Source organism: Oryctolagus cuniculus, chromosome 1 (assembly GCF_051225735.1).
Source record: "Oryctolagus cuniculus isolate XC-2025 breed Fujian yellow rabbit chromosome 1, ASM5122573v1, whole genome shotgun sequence".
Classification (NCBI taxonomy): Eukaryota; Metazoa; Chordata; class Mammalia; order Lagomorpha; family Leporidae; genus Oryctolagus; species Oryctolagus cuniculus.
In genome coordinates, this window is record NC_142867.1 from 201,981,950 (window position 1) to 201,988,904 (window position 6,955).

General features: G+C 47.9%; 1 protein-coding gene across 2 annotated transcripts in view; it reads right to left on the bottom strand.

Annotated features, from left to right (window-relative positions):
- The window catches only part of HEMGN (hemogen), a 62,745-nt gene extending 56,954 nt beyond the window's left edge, over positions 1-5,791 (bottom strand). For both annotated transcript variants that reach the window (XM_089318725.1, XM_089318717.1), the window contains exon 1: positions 5,066-5,791. The gene's annotated coding sequence lies outside the window, so the exon portion shown is untranslated. The remainder of the gene's footprint in view (positions 1-5,065) is intronic.
- Between the last annotated feature and the right edge of the window lie 1,164 nt (positions 5,792-6,955).

Genomic DNA, 6,955 nt, shown 5'->3' on the forward strand with positions numbered 1-6,955 from the left:
ATCTTGGAACATTTTTTGGGAACTAATTTACTGATGTTTTTGTTTTTGTTTTTAAGATAGTACCTAGCTTAGGCAAGAGTGAGAGGAAGTCTTGCACATTTTTTTTTGGTTTTGTTTTTTTCTTTTGTTTAACTTATACAGATTTACTTACTTATTTAAAAGGCACTGCAGGGACCAGTGCTATGGCCTAGTAGGTTAAAACCCTGGCCTGCAGTGCCGACATCCCATATGGGCGCCAGTTCGAGACCTGGCTGCTCTACTTCTGATCTAGCTCTCTGCTATGGCCTGGAAAGCAGTAAAGGATGGCCCAAGTGCTTGGGCCTCTGCACCCACATGGCAGATCCAGAAGAAACTCCTGGCTCCTGGCTTCAGAAAGGCCCAGGTCTGGCCGTTGTGGCCATTTGGGGAGTGAACCAGCGGATGGAAGACCTCTCTCTCCTCCTCTGCCTCTTCCGCTGTGTAACTCTGCCTTTCAAAAAAATAAATCAATTTCTAAAAAAGGCACTGTAACACCCATCCCCTGTTAATGGAAGTTATAAAGTAGTACAGCCTTTGAGGGGTAGTCTGGCTGTGCACATGCAGATTTGAAATGTGTGTACTTCCATTCCTCCCATTCAAGAGTTGAATGAGAGCACTTCAAATAATTCATGGGAAATGCTGACTATGAAAAAACTACGCATGGATTTCAGTGGTTTTTTTTTGCACTTGGGTCAGTGTCGTGGTGCGGCTTGCAATGCTCACATTCTATATTGGAGTGCTGGTTTGAGGCCTGGCTATTCAACTTCCTATCCATCTTCTTGCTAATGGCTTGGGAAACAGCAGTGGACAAAGACCCAATGATTTGGGTCACTGCTACCTGTGTGGGAAACCAGGATGGAGTTCCTGCTGCTGGCTTCTACCAGGCCCAGACCCGGTCGTTGCAGGTAGTTGGGATGTGAACAAGCACAGGAAAATCTCTTTTTTCTCTCTCCTCCTCTCTGTTGCTCTGCGTTTCAAGTAAATAAATAAATAATACTTGAGGGGCCACCTGCAGTGACGATATCCATATGGGCGCCATTTTGAGTCCCAGCTGCTCCACTTCTGATCCAGCTCTCTGCTATGGCCTGGGAAAGCAATGGAAGATGGCCCAAGTGCTTGGGCCCCTGCACCTGCATGGCAGACCCAGATTAGAAGCTCCTGGCTCCTGGCTTTGGATCTCAGCACAGCTCCGCTGCTGTGGCCAATTGGGGAGTGAACCAGCAGATGGAAGACCTCTCTCTCTCTCTCTGTCTCTCCTTCTTTCTGTGTGTAACTCTGACTTTCAAATAAATAAATCTTTAAAAAAATAAAAAATAATGAATTCCTCTTAATTCCATTTTGATGATTTTTTGAAGTACCCTCATATTTCTAAAAATTTGTAATTTAAGAGCTAACTGTACACAGATGTTATATATAATGGAAAATAACTAGAAGTAACCTACATGCCCATCAGTAGGAGACTGAATCAATAAATTATATACCATTATATAATAACACATCTTGTAAAATGATGAGGCATATCTGTTTTTATTGACTTTGAGCAATCTCTTTGACCCATTGCTAAGTGAAAAATAAAAGCACATTACAAAAACCATTTACAGAATTCCTTTTATATAAAAGTATATATTTTACATATGCATTTATATTTATAAAGCGGTAGGTTGGCAAGTAGTTATAAAAATGTTAACAGCGGTTGCCTCTAGGTAATGGGATTTGAGCTGCTTTTTTACTTTATTCTTTATGCTTTATTGCAGCCCACAAATTTGCTTTTTCTTACACTCAGAAAAATAAATATTTTCAGGGGAATATCCTCAAGGAACATTATTATGGGTGATGAATCAATGGCATGGAAATTCGTTCAAAATACATAGTTAACTAAAAAGAGCAGAGAGCAAGATATGCCATTAACCCTCTTGGAAGAAATTTTTTTAATTTACTCATTTATTTGAAAGTCAGAGTTCCAGAGAGAGAGGGACAGAGAGAGATCTTCTGTCCACTGGTTCACTCCCCAGGTGGCTGCTACAGCCACGGCCGAGCAAGGATGAAGCCAGGAGCCAGGAGTTTCTTCTGGGTCTCCCACGTGAACAGCAGGGACCCAAGCACTTGTGTCATCTTCTGCTGCTTTTCCCAGACCATTAGCAGGGAGCTGCATTGGAAGTGGAGCAGCCGGGACACAAACCGGCGCCCATATGGGATGCTAGCATCACAGGTAGCAGCTTTAAGCATTATGCCACAATGCCGGCCCAAGAAAAAAAAAATCTTGAGTGTTATATAGACAGCATTTTCCTGGGTGCTCCTGATTTCTGACATAAGCATGTCTGTTATAACTGCTTTGAATATTTAATGTAGTGGGTTCCCCCATCTGCCTTTGAAAAGCTGTTATTAATGAGATGATGCTGCTCACAACTGAGACTTGAGAAAGTGTTGCATGTGTGTAGACAGCAGACTGGAGAGACAGACAGCCCAAACAGGAACAGGGCTTAGCCATGGACGCAGATTTCTCTTGCCTGCCTTTTTTTTTTTTTTTTTTTTTGGACAGGCAGAGTGGACAGCGTGAGAGAGACAGAGAGAAAAGTCTTCCTTTGCCGTTGGTTCGCCCTCCAATGGCCGCTGCGGCTGGCGCGCTGCGGCCAGCGCACCGCGCTGATCCGATGGCAGGAGCCAGGTGCTTCTCCTGGTCTCCCATGGGGTGCAGGGCCCAAGCACTTGGGCCATCCTCCACTGCACTCCCTGGCCACAGCAGAGAGCTGGCCTGGAAGGGGGGCAACCGGGACAGAATCCGGCGCCCCGACCGGGACTAGAACCCAGTGTGCCGGCGCCGCAAGGCGAAGGATTAGCCTGTTGAGCCGCTGAACTGGCCGCCTGCCTTTTGTTTTAATGATAGCTTCCAGGTTTGCTACGGTGCATGCATAGTTACACATAAAAAGGAGCCAGGAGCCTGACTACCTTGATTTCCAAGGAAGAATGAAGAATGTGAGGGTATTGAGGACTCCGTACCTTTATCAAATAAGACAGCAGCAGCAGTCAGGGAACACATGAAGCACCCTGGTGGTGCCCAGGTCTAGGGAGGGAGGACTGGCCTGGTGCTCACCGAGGGCTCCCAGCTGTGCAGGGGCAGGCAGGGTGGGCTCGAGAGCAGAGGGTAGCATGCAATCAGTGAGAGCCAGACCAGGTCAGTGTTGGTCCTGTGTGCATAAGGAAATCCCTATGAAGAATGGAGGGTCCGGATGGCACGGACACTGGCTGATTACGGAGCAGAACAGGACACAGAGAAGGGGACATAGAGAGATTTTTCCGTGTAGTTCAGGGACATGTTCCAAATTCTTCAAGAGAGATCAAGGACTGTGTGAGGCAGAAAAAATGAGTCCAACCCTTTTGAGAGTCAAAAATTTGTGTTGGTTTGGGGCGAGCCCTCCTCCCCTCAGTGAAAGGGCAGGGTAATGACAGAATGGAGCAGAGGTGCAGAACTGACAGGCACAGCAGAACGGAGCTAGCCCTGGAGGAGGCCAGCGAGCTTGGGCACTCTGCGTAGGGTATAGGATTGCACGGGCCGAGACTGGCAGCCTCAGGGGAGCCGGGACTGAGCCATGTAGGAGCTTCACTCCCATGACCACGTCTAGTCCTCACAACAGCCTCAATCCCAACAGCATCCAGCTTGTGGAGAATGGAATGGGATCCAAGTCCTTCCCTAAACATGGAAAACCACTGAACAAACGTACATTAGCACAGACGTATCATAATGGTAGGGTAGAAAAAGCAATTTTCTAAAAAAGAAATTTTCAGTCTGATCCCAACATTGTTTTTCTTTAAAGAAATATTTACAGTAGAGAGAGAGAAAAAGGGAAGCACTGTGGCACCGCAGGTTAAGCTGCTGCCTAAGACACGGGCATCCTATAGAGGAGCAGGGGTTCCAGTCCTGGCTGCTCTACTTCCTATCCAGCTCCCTGCTAATGTCCCTGGGGAAGCAGCAGGTGATGGCCTAAGAGGTTGGGCCCCTGCACCCATGTGGGAGATGTGGCTTAAGTTCCAGGCTTCTAGCTTCTGCCTGGCCCAGTCCTGGCTGTTGCAGCCATTTGGTGAGAAACAAGTGGATAGAAGATCTCTCTCTCTCTCTCTCTCTCTCTCTCTCTCTTCAGCTCTCCATCTTCCTTTCAAATAAAGAAAATGAATCTTAAAAAAAAAAAAAAGAGGGAGAGCTGCAAGGATATATACCTTAATGGTGGCTATATCTCAACGGTAGGAATTGTTTTAAATTTTATTTTCAGTGTTTTCTCCCCCCGCCCCCCGCACACAATAAGCATGTAAATCTTCTTAAAGCAGAGGGGAAAAGTTTATTTTTCCAGAAGCAGTTGTAGGGACTAGAGAGGATCAAAGTAATGAGGATGAATTACAGTGAGCTCTTAATGACACACAAATCCAGCTTCTTACCAGCTCTGTGAATTTCAGCAAGCCCACCTGCCTTCACTGAGCCTGTTTCCTAACTACTGAAAAAGTGGATTACAGTCTCGTCCCAGGGAGCTGTGGCTGGGATTAATGGAGAGGCAACGTACACTGTTAGACCTGGCTCCCTCTTGCTGCCTCCAGGGAATAAAGGCCCTGCACCCACAGCTGGCTTCAGAGGACACAGGGAACCTGGTTTCCTTGCCCCCGCCCATACTCACCCTGGAACTGCCCACACTCCTAACCCCCTCCCTCCCTCCATTCTTACCTGTGGAGACCTAGAGGATCTCACTCCTGAACACATTCTCACCCATTTGTCTCTCCCTTTTCCTTGCCTCAACCCTCTAAGCTCGAGCCATCTTCTGTTGCTTTCCCAGGCACAATAGCGGAGAACCGCATGGGAAGTGAAGCAGCCAGGACTTGCACTGGCACTCATGAGGGATCCCGGAGTTGCAGCCCACTGTGCCACAACACCAGCCCTAGAATACACATTCGCAAAGTAGCTACTATGTTATAAAGAAGGCCCCATTTCTCTCCTCCATTCCCATCATTCAGGAACCTTTGTAGTTCACATTCTGGTTGAGAAGTGAGATCCTTCAACACCTACCGTTTGTTGGCCAAGTGATGGAGGCAAGTGGGGAGACGCGTTCTTAGCAGCCCGTGCACATGTGTATGGGGTGAGGGAAGAATCGCAGGGTTCAGGAGTGGTGGTTTTCTCATCCTGTACCGTGTATCAGCTCCCTATACTGTCTTTACTAAACACAAAAAGCGTCTCTCTGCGGCACTGGTGTCAAAGCCAGTTGAATCCATGCTTGGGCAGTGCCGTGTCCTCTCATCTCCCAGTTGATTAAAGTCTGTCCTCAGCGGGATCATGTGGAAGGCTGGGATCATGTGATGAGTTGACACATAATGTGCCTTTGCCGAGGCAGTGGGGAGGGGAACAGGTCCAAGAAGTTACAAACTAGCTCAGAGTGTTCTCCGCAGACATCTTAGAGCTTATTGGAACACACACACACACACACACACATTCTGATTAACAAGCAGTTTTAAGACTTCAAGAGGTGCCAAAACCCGGCACTACTTGATATTGTTGTTATTTATTGGGCAGACATTAACATCCACGGAAGACAACCATAGTTCAGTGTCCCTGACCCACTAAGCTGCTGCACTTTTCCTCATTGCTTTCCAGCCCTTGTTCAGATCTGTAAATGCACTGGCATGGGAGTAACTGCAGATTGGATACAATTATATATTCTACGTCTTCCTCCCATGCAGATGTACACACTGAATGATGCTGAGGACAGCAATATTCAAAACCAGGGCCCTGTGACAACAGCCCCTTCGGGCGGGCGGGTAGGAGATGCTGGCAGGGCAGCGAGACACACCCTGTTCTGCCTGTGTTATTTATGCCTCCGGCAGTGAAGCCCCTGACAAAGAAGCATGTCACTGGAACACACGCTCTTTGTTCACAGAGGTGCATGCCAGCACCGGCTGTGTGAGAAGGCACAGTGCCGTGTCTGTCGTCTCTCCTCCTTTGGCTCCTTCGCTGGCTTTTTATTTGCTGCACATTGTGGCTGTGTTTATTAATTACTTTGTGGCTCAATCTTATAAAATACACATTTATCCTGGGAGCTAAGGACCGTAGGCAAAGGGTCCTTCATCCCCTCCAGTTGGCCAGAGAGGGGACAGGCCCTGAAGATCTGCCTGATGCTCCCTGAGCCACAATGTCACCTCCCCCTCGGCCACTAGGTGACCACACTTTCTCTCTGAGCTACCGCTTCAAGGCCCGGCCAACATCTCCCCTTTACCTGCAGGCTGTTTGGTCCTGAACGCCCTCTTGTCACTGTTCCCAGCCTACCACACCAAAGCAGGTCCCCACCCCGGGACTCCACTCTAGCCAGACTGATGGTGCAGCTTTGACCCACCAGACCCGCCTAGTTCCACCTCTTGGTGGGGGTACTGCTTGCGGTTCCTGGGCCTCGCTTCTCCATCGGTGACATGATGAAAGGGTCACCTGCCTGACAGGGTTGTCAGGGGATAACACGAGAAAGAACGTAGCAAGCCCCTAAAGGTGCATGCTTGGTAGCTGCCTGTAATTTTTTGATAAAAGCCCTCATTGCCTGGTTCCCAATGACAGGTCCCCAGGTGCCTTCCCGAGGAGCACACCCCTCTCCACTTTCCCTCTCCACGGCTGTGTGGCTGAGACTACAAGGCCAGCAGGAAACTCCCAACTGGGAAGATTCCGCCTCTTTCCGTAATCCTTCTAAAACGTCCTCTTGAAATGAGAATTCATTATCATAAAAACTGATATGTAATTGCTTCAAAACTAAGTTTGGGCTATTTATAGTCTGCCACTTGGGTAAAACCACGGGGGAAGGGGCTTCAGTCCCATAAAACTATCTCAGTTAATGCATGGAGTTTTTTCTGTAAAAAACTGCCTCTTGTCCACACTAGAAATAAGAAGGTATCCGACTGCACATACCATGCTGTTTATTTA